The 19,183-nt window shown below is 46.6% G+C and overlaps 1 protein-coding gene across 1 annotated transcript in view; it reads left to right on the top strand.

Annotated features, from left to right (window-relative positions):
- The window catches only part of KCNA2 (potassium voltage-gated channel subfamily A member 2), a 67,844-nt gene that overhangs the window by 25,433 nt on the left and 23,228 nt on the right, over nt 1–19,183 (top strand). Inside the window, 2 exon segments of the mRNA XM_032635726.1 lie at nt 8,337–8,530; nt 11,011–11,144. The gene's annotated coding sequence lies outside the window, so the exon portion shown is untranslated.

Genomic DNA, 19,183 nt, shown 5'->3' with positions numbered 1-19,183 from the left:
AATAAGATATTGCCAGAAAGCGATGCTTTTAAGCAGGAGTTGAAATTTCAAGTTAATGTTTTAAAAATTACATCTTTATTTGGCTCAATTTCACTTGGGTTTTGGTCCAACAATCATCTCTTCAGAGTACTCTGAATAAATCAAGCACTAAAAAAAAAAATCCTCAAAATGATGAGTTTTATTGAGTTCTGAAAACACTTCAAGAAGAAAACAAAGCTAGTAATCACACACTTGTAAAGCAAGAGAAAAACCGTTACAATATGCAGTTGGACAAAAAGCCAAACAATTGTATATAGCTTTACCTGAATTCCTTTGTCCTCAGAAGAAAAGACCTCAGAAGAAAAGAGGCTTCAAGCTTCCATTGGTTACTCTCAACCTCATTCCCTCATGAGGGCCCAGTTCTATATTATTATTGGGTAATTCCAGCTTTGTATCTGAATAGGAAATGGAAGAACCCTTTCCTCTAAACCCACACCTTTGTTTCAAGATGTCTTTTGGAAGAGCTGGCCTCAAAAACCTCACAATTTTGCTACATACTGGTCCCCATGGACCAGCAGCAACCGCATCACCTAAGAGCGTGTTAGAAATGCAGAATCTCAGACTCTACCCCAAACCTACTACATTAGAATCTGAATTTTAATAGAATCCTAAAGTGACTCATATACACATGAAAGTTCCAGAAGCACTATTCTCAGAGTGCTACCACATAACCTCACTCAGAGACGTTCTGTGAACCATCAGAACAGATAAACAGAATCTTCAGTTCAAATCAGACTTAAGCTAAAATAAGCCATCTTGCTCCTATATAAATTCGTTCTTTTTAAAGTCCAAAAACCACATGGCAAAGAACGAATATTATCATTATTGAACCCTAAGCATTGGAAAGCTACTACATTTTTCTATTTAGAATCAGATTCTACTTCTCAACGTAGTCGAAACCTTTCATTTCATTACAAAATGACCTCTGCCAAACCTCTCCCCCAAGCCTACCCCTCAACAGCTGTAAACCCTTGGTAAAGCCCAGGTTTGGACAAGTCTTCGTGGATGTTGATAAACTGGTAAAGTAGTAGCTCTCATTTATCAAATGCCAATAACCAATGACAACGGTTTTATCAAGCATGGTTCTAAGTCTTTACCTATATTAACTTATTGAATCCTCAGAACCACCCTAAAAGATATGTTCTATCATTACCATCCCCATTTTAGAGATGAGGACACTGATGCACGAAGAGGTTGAGTAACTTGTCTCAGGTCTTAAAATTACGCCATGTCAGAGCTGGGATCTGAGGCCTGTTTCAGAGCCCAGACACCCAGTCCCAAGGCTGTAATTAACACCGAACGCCAGGGGTATGGTATCTCTGCCTCTCACAACAGCTCTACGGGGTACATAGTGTGTAGTGGAGAACACGGGGGGTCTCATAGACTAGGAAATGATGAAGCCCCTGTGTTCCCCCCCATGAGTTCATGCTACCCCCCAGCCACTTTCAATATTGCAAATCCCAGCTCTTCCTATGACATCTCAACTTGGTACTGGTAGAGCCCAGGAGTTCAGTTCCCTCTGCCAATGTAACAAAGGTAAGAACACCTCACTTCACACCTCCTCCCCTCCAGCCATATCCAACATGTATACTTTATATGTATCCAGTGTGGTGTATTTTACAAGGATGGGTTTGAAGCCCTGTCAACTGTGATCATGTATACAGGTCAAACCCTGATCCTGAACACAAACCGCTACCAAAGTGCTCACTCTAGAGGGCCTCCTGGCTGCCTCACTAGAAAGCCATGATTTAGTCATTAGTATTCTGGTCGGATAGGAAACCTCCCTTGCAGAGCTGCGGTGGAGGGGAATGAAGCTTTGCACACTATAGTGATTTTATTAAAATGTAGAAAAATTGTTGAGAAACAGAAATGCGATGGGGTAGGAGGTTGCCATGACAACTCAACCATCCCTCAGTTTTCAAAGAGTGGGGAAGACCAAGGAATAGTAAATAAAGAAAAGGAAATAGAGGAAGTCTGGATGACACGTGATCGCAAATGGAATGAGACAGCTCAGAGGAACAAGTTTTAAACTGAGTGATGAGCTGGGAGGCAGAGGCGGGCCTCACAAGGGGATGCCCTTCCTCAAAGAGCAAGGAGCCTGGCGGAGGCAAATCTTTATCATCAGCTTCACAGCATGGCTCGGCTACAGAGGCCACCAAACAATGCGGCTCTCGACAAATGATTTATGGATAAACAACTGTCTCTCACAAGGAAGCAGGAGTTCTCCTGGCATCCTCCTAGGAACTATCCTCCATTATCTCTGGGCATATTTTAATATATTGGTTCTGGGATCACTATTCTTCAGGCCCACCTCTCACTTCAGGATTGTTGATTGACTCCAGGCAGATCAAGAAAGATCAGGACCCTCCAGAACTCTACCCACTCATAATACATTAGATGAATTCACATATAACAAATTCAAAATATATTTCTAAGGGAAACTAGGGTGAAAGGATAACCTTTCTTCAGCACTTTACAGGATACCAAGTACTTGCACATTATCTCATTTGATGCCTGGGAGCAGTCTCAGCAACCTGGGACTACTCAGCCCTGCAACAGCCCACAAAACCTGTTGTGCAACTCAGACTGAAATAAAGTAATTAAGCTCCCCTACATGCAAGAATTTTCCAACCCTCCTGGAGAATGGAACTAATGCTGATGCTTTACAGCATTGCCAGTCTTCATCACACGTTATGACAGCTTGAACAATGCACTATTCCCATTAATTAACACTTCAGTTTTTTGAGATTCGTGTGTGTGTGTGTGTGTGTGTGTGTGTAGAGAGAGAGAGAGAGACATGTACATGTAGATAACACACAAGCAGATCTACATCATTTCTGCTAATGGAGGGGAGTAACGCTGGAGATAAAAGATCGTCTAAAAATCATTTTACGACTTTGTAATGCATGACATATATTGTAGTGGAGGCTACTAGTAGATGTTTGATATAATTTTTTTTTTTTTTTTGTGGTACGTGGGCCTCTCACTGTTGTGGCCTCTCCCGTTGCGGAGCACAGGCTCCGGACACGCAGGTTCAGCTGGCCATATCTCACGGGCCCAGCTGCTCCGCGGCATGTGGGATCTTCCCGGACCGGGGCACGAGCCCGTGTCCCCTGCATTGGCAGGCGGACTCACAACCACTGCGCCACCAGGGAAGCCCTGTTTGAGATAATTTTTTAGTGTGACTGCATTTTCCCCCATGCACTCTGCAAGTAATAGCAAGTGGGGGGCGGTCAGGGAGGAAGCAGGAAGGGATTGAAAATTGGCCCCAGATAATCCACTGATCACCCTGAAGAGCAGTGAGCCATGACACATACATCTGGAGTACAGCATCCACTCTTGGGCCTCCCCACAGGTCAGATCTCAGGCACAAGCCGCATAAGCCTTGGGCAGGGCTCAAGAAAGCTGACATCGTGGCTGAAGGGAGGAGCATTGCCAGAGAAAAGCTGCCTCACCGAGCAGAGTAAGGGCCTCCTTAGACTGGAAAAACATGATGAATGAGAGGGAAAGTTCTGGGTGAGATAAAGGCACACTTGATCACCATGTCCCAGAATGCTCTTCCTGAAGAGCTGAACACTTGGGGAAGTAAGTTTAGTAAGTCCACAGATGTTCAAAATGGTACATATCAGGTCATTGTCGAGAGGAGAAAACTGAGACTCAGAGAAGGTAGACCATGAATTTGAACCATGCACCAAATCTTGCGTTTGATACTCTCAGTATTTCTCACAGTTCCTGAGGTCGGAGGTTGAAGCTGGAGTGGGGAGAGGATAGATACTCATTAATTAGGAAGACATGGCTACAAAGTAAAAATGAGAGGAATCTGTGGCTTTGGACTATATGTTTGCAGGTTTGGCTGGGGAGGTGGATGAAGGGCACCAGTATTCACAACTGCAAGTTATGAAGCCACAACCTGTGGGTTTCCTGTACTTAAGTCAACCGTGAAGTGGTTGAAATGATCCATTTCTACCAGTCATAAAATGCTGCCTAAAATTCTCCCTAGTCTTATCATCTTCTCTCCCTACACACACACACACACACACACACACACACACACACACACACACACACAGAAACTCACACAATGTACTTCTGTTATTTCCCAAACCTCTCTTTTCTATTCCCTTTTATCTTTGTTTAGTCACACACAGTCTTTCACTTCTACATCAGCTGGATTTATCAATTCAGGACAAGTGTTTGAGCATCTGCCCAGCTAAATCCCAGGGCTGCAACTGCCAAGCTGCTCCCTCCAAGACTGCATTGACTAACAGACAGCCAAGAAAAGCTTACAGTAATGATAACTAATATTTACTGAGCACCTACTTACCATGCGCTAGGCACTGGGGTAATAACTCTCATGCATTCAGATTCCTGAATATCTCCTTCAGTCCTTACTTATGCAACCACCTTGGGAAGTGTTACTGTCCCTATTATAGAGATGAGACCCTGAGGCAAAGAGGGGTGAGTAACTCACAGAAACACAGTGCTGGTAAATGGCGGGGTGAGGGAAACATGAACTGCTTCCCCTTTACCTACCCAATATTGAAAGTATATCTGATGTTGTCTAAGTTGTTTTCCTCAAGAATAAGTGTGTTGGTGCCTGGGTGGTTCAGTGGTAGAATTCTTGCCTGCCTCAAGAATAGATGTTTCATATTAAAATATTTTAACGGATTCAACATTCAGTTCATAATCAGCCTATTCTGTTTCGTAGATAATCGTCTTTGTTTTCTCTGTGATGGGTAACATATGCCCTCTCACACTCCCCATTTCTGCCACCAACATGAATTTCTTAATATTCTGGTATCCGGCAACCACCTGGCCTCTTGCTCTGGTTCTCTTCTCCGATCTTAATTTCACACGTGGGGAAGGTAGGCAGGACTGAATGAGCCAAGTAGCTGATCTCTTCCTTTAGTTCTACAAAGCCTCTCTAGTTTCCCCCTAATCCTTTGACCCGCCTCTTCTCCATACTACCATACTGTTTCACTCTCCTTACTTCCCCTTATTCTTCAGTACCTCTTTTTTTTTCAATAACCAACAACTACTTAGACCCTTTCCAATAGGGCAGTATCCCAGAACCCTACGCAGATGGCTCTCCAGGGTCGCCACAGCCTCCAAGTAGTTTTTTCTTGGGTCTTAGTCTCCTGACGTCTCCATCTTTTGGCTTCCACAACACTGTACTGTCTTGCTTCCCTTGATACTAATTCTTCCTCTTTCACCTCCCTCATGGGTCCTCTTCCTCTGCCTTTCCCCTCAACGTTCTGTCTCCAAGGTTCAGCCCTCAGTCCTCTTTCCTTCTCCTCCAATCCCCTCCTGGGCCATCAAATTCATTCCATGGTTTCACTCTCTTTGGGACTAACTCTGCAATCCAGGCACGATCACTGGGATGACTCATTCGCACTTCTGATGCCAACAGTCCAAGCAAAGCATTCACTGTCTCTCACTGAACCAGCCCCTTCTGTCTTCCCTATTCCTAGTAAATACCACCTTCAGTCACCCAGGTAGAAAAATGTGTTGTAATCTTAGATACCTCCATCTTCCTAACTCACTGTATTCTATTAGTTTTAAAATAGTAAAAGATTCTCACTACATATTTCTTATTAGCACCCTGTTCAAAAACCTTCAGTGGTCTTGCACTGCCTGTTGATGAAGAGCCAGTGCTCACCCTGTCTTTGCATTTCATCTCTCCATTGGTAGCCCAAACCAACACGGCTTACCAAAGTGTGCTCCCACCAAATTAGCCACTGCCCTGTTCTCAAACACATGCCGAGCCTTCCTGCCTCCCTGTTCTGCCTCGTGCTGTTCCTGATACCTGAACTCCTCTTCCAACACACATGAAGTCTTTCCTGACCTTCTTACCCACCACTTAATGAGGCTTCCTAAGTTTTTGTTGTACTCTTTGTTTTGATCTGTTTGTCTCACCTCCTGAAGTAGCCTATAGGCTCCATGCCTCAAGTATCTGTTTTCCAACAATCCTTACATAACTTGTAAAGGGCAGATCTTCATTATAAGTTTACTAAATGAATTTGAGGTGGGACTCAGCAGCTGTGTGGGAAGCACCAAGTTTCCAGGGCCCAGGCTTCTCCTGAAACCAGGCAAATATTCTCTTATTTGCCCCATGTTCCTATCTTAAAAACAGGCCTCTGTGTTAACCATTAGCCTCTGCAAGCAGTGAGATCTTAGGAATGATGGTCATAGCTACTGAGCACTGCCACGTACCTGTTTTAACTTCTTTAAACCACTCAGCAGCCCTGCAAAGTTGGCACTGTAAACTCTGCTTTACAGATGAAGAAACTGAAGCACAGAGATGTTCAATGGCATGTCTAAGCTCAGTTAGCTAGAATGGAGGCAGCTGGATTCTCACCCAGACCCTGTGGCTTCAGAGCCCATCCTCTGACCACAGTGCTGTAATGACATGCAGATTCAAAAAGGGGAGATTTTCCTTGTTGCTTTTGATGGCCAAAATCTCAAAACCCACAGCCTGGGCTCATCTTCACATGTATGACGTGACATGCGCAGATGTGTATTTGACTGTGATTGTGAGTGTAGGAACAGTGGAAATGGGGGTGGGGTTGCATTATGCAATCTAGCTGCTATTGTTCCCCCAACACAAGTCTCCAGAGAGAAGGCAGTACCTTCCATGATTTTATTCTGTCACTGGAGTCTAATCTAGGGCTTTTCATACGGTAGATGACCCACGGTTTTAGGGCTGAATTGTATTTTGATGTACAAAACCAGTTCCCGAGCCATGCATCTCCTTTAAAGCTTCTGTTGTTTGCCCCAACTTCTCCCAGCCTCCTGACACACACCCACTCGCAGAGCAGGTGCAGTTCAATAGAATGTAAGCAAATCAGCTCTGAATGTCAAAACAAGATTTAATCAATTATTAATTTGGGAGAACCAGGAGAACAGCAAGTAAATATCCCAACAAGGTCATGCTATGAAGTGTGTGAAACTCTCTTAGACCTAATATCTGATTCAGACTTACTGTCTGAATGACTTGCCAGCTTCCCAAATGCAAGCCAGAGGCCATCAGACATGGCTTGGGATGATACTCAGCAGCCATAGAGGCCCAATGCAAAGGCCAAGGAGGGGCCGCTCCCCTGGGACAGGCGCCCAGAGGGCAGAGGCTGAAAAGCTTCTCCAAGGAGACCAAGTAGCTCAAGTACAGGAAGCAAAGAGCCTGAGCCCCGACATCGGGATAAATCAGCCTGCCAAGTCGGGGCTTGGTCTAATGAGTCTGCAGGAGTCTGGGCTCTGGACCAGAATCAACACCAGCCTCCTACTGCTCTGCTCTCCCCAGGCCAACCAGAAGGGAGATACAAGCACAGGACGTACCACCTAGGGCTGAGGCGAGTGGGCCAGCTACTGAGGGCTGCTCTCTGGCTGTAACAATGTTTAGGTGTCAGGACCACAGTGAATGCCGAAGAGGAGAGGGAATGGAGGATGGAGGTATGGAGACACAGCGAGGGAAGCAGATTCAGAGCATGAATTCCCCAGCTCATTCAATTCACTCCACTTGCCCTGCTAGTTCTTGGCACCCATGTCATCTTAGCCACTATCCTCTGATCCCAGCAGGCTGCCCTCCTGTGGCCTTCAGATGATTCCCCTCTCTCTCCCACGCTTCTGCCCAGGGATCTTCTTCCCTTATACTGCTATGCTCACAGCCTCTAGATCCAGCTTCCTCCCCTCTGATACCTCCCTGAGAAGGAGGTGTCCGCTCCTTGCTCAGCATTCCAAGTCCATAAAGCAGACTCGGCTCCCAGAGCCAGGAAGTACATGGAGGCTTAGGATACAGAACTGAATCCCTCAGACACTCCATGATGTGCCAGCAGGGGACTTCTCAGAGCCTGGGGGGAGCCAGCTACCAAAGTGTCTCTCATCAGACTGGGTCCAGACCTCCTGAAGGACACCCACACCACCAAGGCCCCATCCAGGGGGAGAGTCAGGGCCCAGGCAGGTCCTAACGTACTAATGCTCTATCATGGAGCCAAGGAATGGGGATGGGTTCGGCTGCCTGCAGAGCTGACTGAGGAGCCCATGCTGGCTACCAAGGCAGGAAGTGCTGCCAGGGTGCACAGAGTAACCCAGAAGCAGAAAAGGAAGTGGCAGGGGGCCACTCCCACCTCCCAGTCAGGTGGGGCTGGAGCCCTCACCACACTGGGCACGCAGCAGCCTCCCAAGTGAGTGCAAGTTACTCTAAGTGATTTCAATAAGCATCAAGGGCAGCCCTAAACCAACACCTTTGACTTGGTCATTGGGAAAGGTTCAAGGAGAACTGATGCATAGTCCGTTCATTTCAGAGATTCCTGGGGGCTCTCCATCCTCTGCAGTCCCTGGTTTCGGCAGGCCCAATGTTGGTGATGGAGCTCCCAAAGTTTTGTGAGACTTCCCCCTCCACTGCTGGACAGTTCCCCAGTAGCTAAGAACTGGTGGGCTCTCATCGTGTGCCATGCTCTGGGCCAGCTGCTTTCCAGGAGTTCTCGAACTCTCCCAGGTAAGTACTGTTATGATTCCCAGTTTCAGGTAAAGAAGCTGTGGCTTATGGAAGTTGACCCCCTTGTCTAAAATCACAATAGCTTAAAAGTGGCCAAACCAAGATGCAGACTTTGAGCTCTTAACTAGAACAAGGTTGTGAACTACCATCCCTACCTGGGGATCAGTGAAACCATGCAGGTCTAAGAAAGGTGGAGGGAGGTGGCACCTATGACGATCTAGGGTGTAATTACCTTATTCAGAGGAGGCAGCGGCCACCTAGGTTCCATTTCTTGTTCCATGAGAGAATATGAACCTAGGTGATCAGACCTTCAGATTTTTCAAAAGAGGTTATAACTATAGATTTGTAAGCATACTCTCCCAATTTGTTTTGGTTGTTGATACAGTTTTTTAAAACTCACAATGCCGGCCAACACTGAGTGGGTCTCATAACCACGTGTGAGAGCAGTTCCTGAGGGTGCTCATGGTAATACTACTCTAGAGCCCAGGGTCTTAGCCACTGACATTTGCTGTCTTCAAATGATCAGATAGGTCTGGCTCTGGTGAATTGGAATTTTTCTTCCTGTTATTCCATCTATGGCCTCAGTTCTGCCATTGGGAGCAACGGGGGTTCCAAACCACTCTTCTCCCTTTCTCTTCTCTGGACTAAATACCCCAACCCTTTCAAGCAACGCTTCTTGATTGGTTGGCAGGACCTTTGCCGTGCTGGCCCCAGACACACTCCTGCCCTCTCTCGTGACTCCCAAAATCCACTGCTTGGAGCTGAGCCTTACCCTCTCTGTCTGCAGAGCAAGGCCGGCTCTCTGCCCCACCAAGACTTATCCAAGAATGGAACCCAAAGTCACTTGGCTTCCTCGGCAGCTGAGGATTTGCCTCAGGTTAGTGAAGGGATTCTGGTCCCTCTCCTAAGTGCTGATTGTCACTGTTGTGGGGAGTGACACCCCCAGCCACCAGCCCTTCCCCACCTTGGTCCTGAACAATCACCCCAGTCCTTCCAGGGACTGCTCCAGGGTTAGCCCTCTAAACACCCATGACTGTCAGACCCACACTTGGCTAACATTCCCTTCAGAAAAGACAGACTTTGGCACCAATAATCCGTCTCGCTGAGTTGTGAAACAAACCCCATCCTCCTTCCTGGTGCCTCTGTCTCAACATTTGGGGTTTTTTTCTGTGATTCATCACCTCGAAGATTCACCCCATTGCCTGATACTCACTGTCCAGACATACCATGTGCAGACTAAAAGCCTGGCTGGAGCCACTGTGGGTCAGAAGCAAAAGGGATGAGTCAAAGGTGAGAACCCAGACGGTCAGGGGAAAGGAACCCACCATACTCAACAGCTGTGGGCTTCACCATCTGCCACAAGGTGGGGCCTCTTTTGGTTCCGGTCCCGCCTGCCAACTTCCCTTATGAAACAGGGAAATGCAGATCTCGTGAGCTGCTGTGGAAACTGAGAAAAGCAAAGCAGCCCATCTTCTGCTCTCTCTTTGCCTCTCAGCTCTTCCCCGTGGCCACTGGGGCCAGGGACTGAGCCACGCAGCTGGATTTTCCCCTGAGCAGACTCACAGATGTCGCATCTCTGTCACAGATTCTCAGAAAGGTCCCAGCTGGGGAGTTCTCCTGGTGGCCAAGTGATCCCTCACAGCTGCTAGCCCGGCGATGAGGGATTCCAGCTGGTGCCAGGTGACAAAGAACAGGTCCGGGCCTTGTCCCTTGGCTACAGGACCTGTCTGCCCTGCTCGCTAGACTTGGGATGTAATTTATCAGCAAGGTTACTATGGAGCACCCAAACCCTGGACCCATCAAACAACTTTAGTAAAAGCAGGTTTCTGAGAGAACATCACAACCACCACCAAAGAGCATCAGCTTTTCACTGAGCAGAGAGGTCCTGAAGCTGCCTGTGTGATGCCCCCAAGTGTTTAGGCATTCACATTGACAGGGGCCTGCAGGTGGGGACACGCCACCAAGGACATGCCTCACAGTACAACTGCAACAGGCTCATGCAGGGTCAGGGTTAGGCAAGACCACAAATTCTAACATTGTTTTAGTAGCTGAATTCTCATTCCAAACACAATCCCACGCAGAACCACAATATTCAGGCAGGTCCAAGAGCAGCTGCTCGGGTGGAAACCCAGATGGAACCGGGAAACATCCCCGCTCAGACTCTCCCCAGCATCCGCCCCCAGGGGTCCCTTAGCCTCTTCTGCTGAGTCCTGGGCTCCACCTGACACGGTTGAAAACTCACCACTCTGGTTCAGTACCTCATTGTACAGAGGGGGAAACTGAGGGCCAGAGTACATGTTGTGCATTTCCCAAGGTCACGTGGTGAATACATACTACAGATTCAGCAGAATAAAGGGGCTTGTAAACCGAGCTTTCAGTAAACCAAAACAACCGTACAAACGGGCAGCTCACGCAGGTAGGAAGAGGAGGTGAGTCCACACATTAGGTTAATTTTAATTTTTGTCTCTGCCACCTTGCAGCTGCCTGTGCTCAGACCAGCCACCCATCTCAGCTGGCTTAAGGCTGGGGCTAGGTCCGGTGTCTTCTTGAGGCCTCTCCTGCTCAAACTTCAGCATCTAGAAAATGGCAAGTCCTCAGCAGAACAGAGCCTTGGGTGAGTGGAGAACAGGGATCCAGATGAGAGGGTGCGCCCAGTTGGCAGGCGCCGTGTCCGGGCCACCCCCGCCCTCGAGGGCTCAGCATTTCTCCTTTAGTTCTTAGCCACCACGGTTGTCATGAGGGCACCGCTCGAATGCCACAGACTGGTGCTTTGCTCTGGCTGTGGGGAGTGGAGAACAAAGAGGAAGTAGAGGAGAGGATGAAGAGGCGGCAGAGCCCTGGGAGGGAAAGCAGCACCCCAGGGCCTCCGCCTGCAACCAGGCTCTGCTCATCCTCCTCTGGCTCCATGCGGCTCAGGGCATCCCTACCTCGGCTCTCCTCTCTCCCACATGTTCCCCCTGCACCTGGACCCTCACCTGCTTGATGATGCTCCTCTACTCCTCACCCTAAGGAAACCTGTCTCCTCTGCCGGCACTTAGCTGCTGCCCTTTCAAATGGTGAAGGCTACTGCTCCCCACGACCCTATCCCCAGAGTCACGGCTCCCGGCCCTCCTGTAACAACCCTGCTCTTAGGAGGCTCCTGGACCCGGTACAGCACCAGATTCCCTTCCTTTTTGGCCGTCTGTCAACAGTCTGTCCCTCCCCAGTCAGTGCAAGCCTTGGCACCTGCCCCACAGTCCTTCCCTCGCGTCCAGGCATCACCCTGACGTCCAGGCTCCTGGGCGCTTCATCACTCGCAGACCTCCTTCTTTCTCCCTTCAGTCCATCAGTGACGGTTAAGGGCTATTAAGGACTATTAAGGGTACAGACTAGGGCACTGAGAAAGGCCTTGTTTTTCTTTTAAGAGAAAGACCCATCCTTGCCCTCCCTTGCTGGGGTGACAGGAAACACCTGAAGATTGCTGATAAAGCATTAGGCAAACAGGTCAACCCAAACCTGAAGCCCAGAGAGCAGTTGCCAAGAAAGGAAGTGCTGATGGGGCACACAGAAGAGTAAGCCATCATCCGGTGTGAATCTGGAAGATTTCCTAAAAGTGAGCATTCAGCTGGGTTTCCGAGGCGGTGGGAGAAAAAGAGGGGCCGCATATATGAGCATGGATATTATCAGACAAGGAGTGATGTGAGTAAAGGCAGAGAGGACGGGAGATGAATCGCAGGTCATGTTGAGGTGTAACAAGGCTTGAGAAGGTGAGCTTTGATGGGGGTGTCCCTTAAGAGCCGTACAGGGAATTCTGAGTCTTCACAAAAGCAGGGGATCTGTAAGCAAACGGAGGTGAAAGGAAGGTGCTCTGGGAAGGATTCTGAGCAAGGACCCTGCAGGTGGGTGGTGACCCCAGGATGAGGGGCTAGAATCTGGGCGTTGGAAATGGAAAGGAAAGGGCCAATCCCAAAGCATTAACTATAAGTCCCAACCAGCATATCAAGGCCAGATGGGCAGGGGCCGGGTCCCCTCCTTCTCAGCCGAACACACTGCACAGGGCTTTGACTGTGCCTGGCCTGCCAGAGGCCGAGCAGTCCATGGGCTTTGTGCTGCCATCTGGTGGTGGTGGAGTGAAAGGCCAGTTTACGAGGTTCCAGGACTTGCAGTGAGGGCGTGGCCAGGGAGGGCGTTGTGGGTGGATGTGGGAGTTTGCTGAGGCTCTTTGGTGGCTGAAGGGAGAAGTGGTGACACTGGAGTCCTCAAATCCTTACTTTTTCTAAAAGGGGCAATTTCTTTGCACTTTTGGTCATCTCTTGTTGGCCACCACTTAGCACAGGGCCTGGGACAGAGTCGGCACTTAGTATTTATTGTTTTTCTTAACACTAATAATGAACTCACAATTGTTGGATGCCTACCATGCAGCCGATGCTTATGTATACTATCTATTTCCCATAACAACCCTGAGGTGAGGATAGTATGATTTTTTTTAATGGAAGAGGGAACTGAAACTGAGCATTTCATTGAGTCATTTGGTGAGTATTTCCTGAGCTTTCACTGTGTGTCATACTGTGCTGGACACTGGGGACAGGGAGGGAAATGCCAAGGGTGGGAGCTCTTCTAGAGCTAATCCCCTGGAGGAGAAGAGAGAGGTGATGCCAATAACTCCATAGTAATTAATGGATTTTCTAAAAAGGAGGAAAAGTACAGAGTACTTACAGATGTTATTCATTAATTTTGAGTCCATTTGATTAAAAAACATTGGCTTACCTAAGTCCAAGCCTGACTTACCTACCACCACATTACACAGATGAATATTCTTTTTTCTTTTCTTTTCTTCTTCAGCTTTTACTACCCTACTTTCGATTCTATCTCTTCGTGGGATCTATTCTCTTTCCTCTCTTCCTGATTAATTCCCCTTCTCTCCCAATGCAATACCTTTCTCTCTGCCATTATTATCGTTTGGTGAATACATGCTTGCATAAATGAATGAGTAAATCAATGAATGAATGAATTCATGGACACATTTATGTCACAAATATATGTCACTCATCTACCACAGGTCAGACAGTGTGCTTATGAAGACACAGTTCCTGCTCTCAGGTTACTCATGGTCTAGTGAGGGGAGAAACATGGTAAAAAATATTCAAATGCTGAATAAACACACAGGGGAAGAGAGAACATGTGTGCTAAGAAGGAGGTACCCAACAGTGCCTACTTCTCAGGGTGATCTGCAAACGTTGGCAGCATCTGGACAAATTCTGGCCATCACACCAGACCCTTGGTTCTTTAATAAATGTCCTACAATGGTACCTCTATTTATGTTGTGTCAGAGGCATGGGTGTCCTTGTTTATTTAATTTTCTGGTTTATTGTGATTTACTCAATTTCCCAAACAGGTGTTTCTAAAACTTATCAGCCCTTGGAATCACCTGGGGATCTTTTAAAAACCTCATGTCAGGGGGTTTCCCTGGTGGCGCAGTGGTTGAGAGTCCGCCTGCTGATGCAGGGGACACGGGTTCGTGCCCCGGTCTGGGAAGATCCCACATGCCGCGGAGTGGCTGGGCCCGTGAGCCGTGGCCACTGAGCCTGCGCATCCGGAGCCTGTGCTCCACAACGCGAGAGGCCACAACAGTGAGAGGCCCGCGTACCGCAAGAAAAATAATAATAAATAAATAAAATCTCATGTCAGGTTCTCATCCCAGACGCTCTGATTTAATCAATCTGAAATGTGGTCTGGTTACCAGGAACTTTAAAAGTTCTCCCAGGAGGCCAAGTTTGAGAGCCACTCTTGAAGATCCTCAAGGATCTGTCCTGGGAGATGAATGGAATCACATGCAAGTTTGAGGAGAACATGGAAGGCCCTGCAGCCAGGGACTTGCTCCTGAGTCTGAAGGACAAGACCATGACCCTCAAGGAATGGGCCCTGCTGAGCCCTAAGTCAATCAACAGTGTGTGAAGTTGTGTGCACTCACCCAGCAACCATCTAGCACTCACTTGTCCTCCACTGAGCACAAGTCAGCCCATCTCTGCTCTCGAGGATCTGGTTGGGGAAGATGGATCTAAAATGTTCAAGAGAATCCTGTGTGATTGGCAATAAGACGTGGGAAGTCCAGGGTACCACAAGGGCACCGTATCTGGCCTCCTGTATCCTTTCAAGTCCTCTCCTCTTGTGCAGTCCTCCACAAAGAGAACTCAACCAACAAAAATTTATGGGACACCCATTATATGCCGGGCATCAGGTACCAGGCACTGGGCGAGGCCCCCTAAGGCAGTACAGAGATGAACGAGATAGAGACCTACTCTCAATGAGTTCACAGACTAGAGCGAACGAAGTCTTCCTCTCTCATTTTTCTCATACAAAACAGCTTGGGGTAAATCCTGTCCCCAAGTAGAAACCAGTGCTGTAGGAATATGGAGGATGGTCAGGTCAGCCCTGACATGGTGGGGGAGGGGACTCTTTAAAGCAAACCTTAATAGATGGGTGAGATTCCAGAGGGTGAGCATGGAAGAAGGGGAAAGCATTTCACTCCTCACCTATTTTGCTAGATTCTTTCCCATTTCTCTCTCTTCTTTAAAGCCCATGGATCGAAACTGAGATGCCAACTCCCAATCAGGATATGCCCAGTGTGGAGAACAGAGCTGGGGATTGCTTCTTGACCTTTGCTGGACCCGTGCCCACTAACACTCCTGGCTGCACACTGCTTTTCCCCTCGTCAGGTCACATGTGCTGACTGTGATCAGTGAAAAGCCTCTTCAACCAGCCCCATCATCTCCAAACAATAAGGCCTTGTTGGTGCGCGAGTTTCTCATTGCGGTGGCTTCTCTTTTTGCAGAGCACAGGCTCTAGGCGCGCGGGCTTCAGTAGTTGTGGCTCGCGGCTCTAGAGCACAGGCTCAGTAGTTGAGGCACACGGGCTTATTTGCTCCACGGCATGTGGGATCTTCCCGGACCAGGGCTCAAACCCATGTCCCCTGCATTTGCGTGTGGATTCTTGACCACTGTGCCACCAGGGCAGCCCAACAGTGGCTTTTTCATCTCATTTCAATCATCCATGTGGTACTGAATTCAAGAAAAGGGGAAACTCAACATTGCCCAAGAGCGGTCCCTCTAAATATAAATGTTTGCCTCAAGGCATTGCACTACTTTCAATACCCTCTTTTCCCATTCCTGGCCTTGCTATTCACTTTCTGTCCACCTCATAGGAGTTTCTGCCTCTCTCACTTCCTCCCCAACCCAAGTCTGGCACTAACATTTTCTATAATTAGATTACTATTTAGATGTCTCCAGTTTTAATTTAGTGTTCTTCTCTCACCGGTTTTCCTTTCCCTCCCTGCTCTCTTTCTTCAGACTTAATCAATCATTAAACATTTACTGAGCATCTACTAAGTGCCAGTTTCAATCATGGAGTATAGAGAAACCCAGGAGTTAGTCCTGGTCCTGAAGTGCTTATGTTCTAACTGATGAGAGAAGGAGAAGCAGAGGTAGATCAAGATAGCATGGCATTAGCTGGCATGGTCTTGTTGGTATAAACAAGAGGCTTAGTGGTTAGGACTTCACATTTCAAGGGAGGGAGTCTTCAATATGGGGTGGTGGATAGAATCTGGAACTACCAAGTCTTTTTGAGTAGCCATTAACTTAACACTTACTATGTGCCAAGCAGTGTGCTGAGTGTTTTCTTTCAGTGTCTCATTTAATCCTTAACGACTCCTTGAAGTAGGTGTTTTTATTATTCATGTTTTACTGATAATTAAATTATAGCTTCTGTAGATGATGTAACTTTCCAAAGTCACAGAGCCAGGAAGGAGCTGAGTTGGGAGTCTAGCCCAAGCCTTTGTGACCCCAGACATCAAGGTTTGGGTCAAGAGCCACACCACCTTTGGAGTCAGTTTCCTGTGCGTGAAACAGGGACAGCAATTCCTCTTTCATAGGGTTGGTGGGAAGATTAACTGAGATGCAATAAAACACGGACTGCAGTAGATACCCAGTAAACAGTGGCCGTCTTCCTCAGCAGCAGCAGCAGCACCCTTGTTACATTCTCATCATTAAAGCTTCACAGGGGAAGCAGGAAGCGGGTCATGGATGTTTTGTTGTTGTTTTCGTTTGTTTGTTTGTTTGTTTGCCGTATGCAGGCCTCTCACTGTTGTGGTCTCTCCTGTTGCGGAGCACAGGCTCCGGACGCGCAGGCTCAGCGGCCATGGTTCACGGGCCCAGCCGCTCCGCGGCATGTGGGATCTTCCCGGACTGGGGCACGAACCCGTGTCCCTGCATCGGCAGGGGGACTCTCAACCACTGCGCCACCAGGGAAGCCCCATGGATGTTTTTAAGTGGAAAGTGGTGGCATTCCCTGAAGGGAGATGGAAAGAACAAAGACTCAAGTCCCAGAGCGAGTGATGTTCTCAGGGACTCAGGACCAGACTGGTTTGGCTGGAGCCTGAGGCCTGGGCAGGGCTGAGGGGTGAGAGAAAGCCGGGAAACTGAGACTCTCAAGTGCAGGCTTAGGAGTTTGTACTTGATCCTGTGGGCTATGAGAATGACATTTCAAGGTGGTTTTATGTAGTATATGTTTTTTAACATCCACTAATTGTGAACTTTAAAAATAAGGGGTTTTTTGGTTGTTGTTTTGAATGGTAGTGTTTCATACAGATCAAAATTCAAAATAATAAAGAAGGAAAGATACACATTGATATATTCTCACTCTGCCTTGACCACCCCCCTTCTATAACCTGTATAGGTAAACTCTGAGTTGAATTTCTTATGTATCTTTCCAGTATTTCTTTGTGCAGATATGAACACATACAAATGTATAATTTTATTCTCCTGACTTTTGCACTCCAAAGGTAGCATGCTAAATATACTATTTATACTCAATCTCTTTTTACAAGACAATAGTATTCCCTGTGTGGATATACCACAGTTTATTTTACCAAGCCCCTAGTGATGGACACTTCGGCATTGTCCAGTCTTTTGCTACTACAGGTCATTCTGCAGTGAATGACCTTGTCCATATGTCACTTTGATAAATTCAGGTATACCCATAGGATAAATCCCTAGGATGGAATTGCTGGGTCGAAGGGTAAATACATTTGTAATTTTGAAAACTATTGCCAAATTGCCCTCCATGGGGGTCAAACCAAGTAACATTACCACCAACAATGTACAAATGAGAGTGGCTGTTTCTCCAGAGCCCAGAAGACAAAGTGGGTAGTCAAATTTTTGTACTTTATCAAATTGATAGGTGAAAAAATTGATGCCTTAATATGTGTTCCTCTTAATTATGAGTGAGGTCATGTATCTTTTCCCATATCAAGGGACATTTGCATTTCTTTGCCTGTGGACTGACTCTTCATGGTCGTTTCCCATTTTTCTATTGTGTTGTTTACCTTTATCTTTATTGTCTTCTTTCAGCTCTTTATATATGAAGGAGACTAACCCTTTGTCTGGATTATGAATTGCAAATATTCTTCCTAGTTTGTCATTTGCTCTTTGAATTTGCTTACTGTATTTTTTACAACATACAAGTGTATTTTTTTGTTGTTGTTATAATTGAATTTATCATTTTTTATGTTATTGTTTTGATATTTTGAGAGAATGCCAAACCCTAAACTCTAGACAATCAAGGAGGTATTTTGAATCATATATAGAAAGACATTCTCTACTTTATGATAATAAAACATTCCCCCACGATTTCTTTCTGTAATTAAGTTTCACTTTTTACATTTGAAGCTTTAACTTGGAGTTTATACTGGGAAAGGGTAGGAGGTAGGATCCCACTTTATCTTTCTTAAGATGGCTACCCAGTAATTATTATACCATTTATTGAGAAGTCAGCCCTACCCCCATTGTTGTGAGATGTCCCCTTTTTTATATATAAATTCATGTATGTACTCAAGCTATTTCTGGACTTTCTGTTCTCATCCATTGGTCTATTTATTCATGTTCCAGGACCACCACACTGTTCTAATTATTGAGGTTTTAGACTGTGGCATGATAATTAGTGGGGCTTGTCTCCTTTCACTAAAGCAATGTGTTTAGATTATTCCAGGTGGATTGAAGGGGAAACTGACTGAAGATAGGCAGCACCATTAGAATGCTTCTGCAGTGGTCCAAGGGCTAGATGGACCAGAATGGTCAAAGAAACAGAAGCACCACCACACTAAAGGAAGAATTATCAGGGCTTGGAAATGAAGTCTTAACAATGAGAGAGGAATGAGAAGTCAAAACGATGCCAAGATTTCTGGATTGATAGCCCCAGCCTGTTTGGTTGCCTTGCTTCTGGAAGGTTCTGGAGCCTAGAAAGAGCCTTCCCTACCAGATCTTTCTCCAATCTCAACACTCCCTTCCAAGACTTGCCACCTTGTAGGGTTTTATAAAACAGTCCCAAATTCACTTTTGCTTAAATGTTTACATTTTCCATTATAAACGTAAAACAATTACTGAAAATGTAGGAAAGAAAGAAAAAATTCACTCATGATAGAATCTCCCACACAATCCTTTTTGATATGTTAGTGTATTTTTCCAGTCTTTTTTCTGGGCCAACGTAGTAGTAGTTGTTCTTGTGTAGTTTTAACAGCTTTATTGAGATATAATTAACACACTATAAAATACACTCATTTTAAGGCTAAAATTCAATAATATTGTAGTAAATTTAGAGAGTTACACAACCAGCACAACAAAA

Source organism: Phocoena sinus, chromosome 1, assembly GCF_008692025.1.
Source record: "Phocoena sinus isolate mPhoSin1 chromosome 1, mPhoSin1.pri, whole genome shotgun sequence".
In the NCBI taxonomy this organism is placed as follows: Eukaryota; Metazoa; Chordata; class Mammalia; order Artiodactyla; family Phocoenidae; genus Phocoena; species Phocoena sinus.
This window is presented reverse-complemented; position numbering and strand designations above follow the sequence as displayed.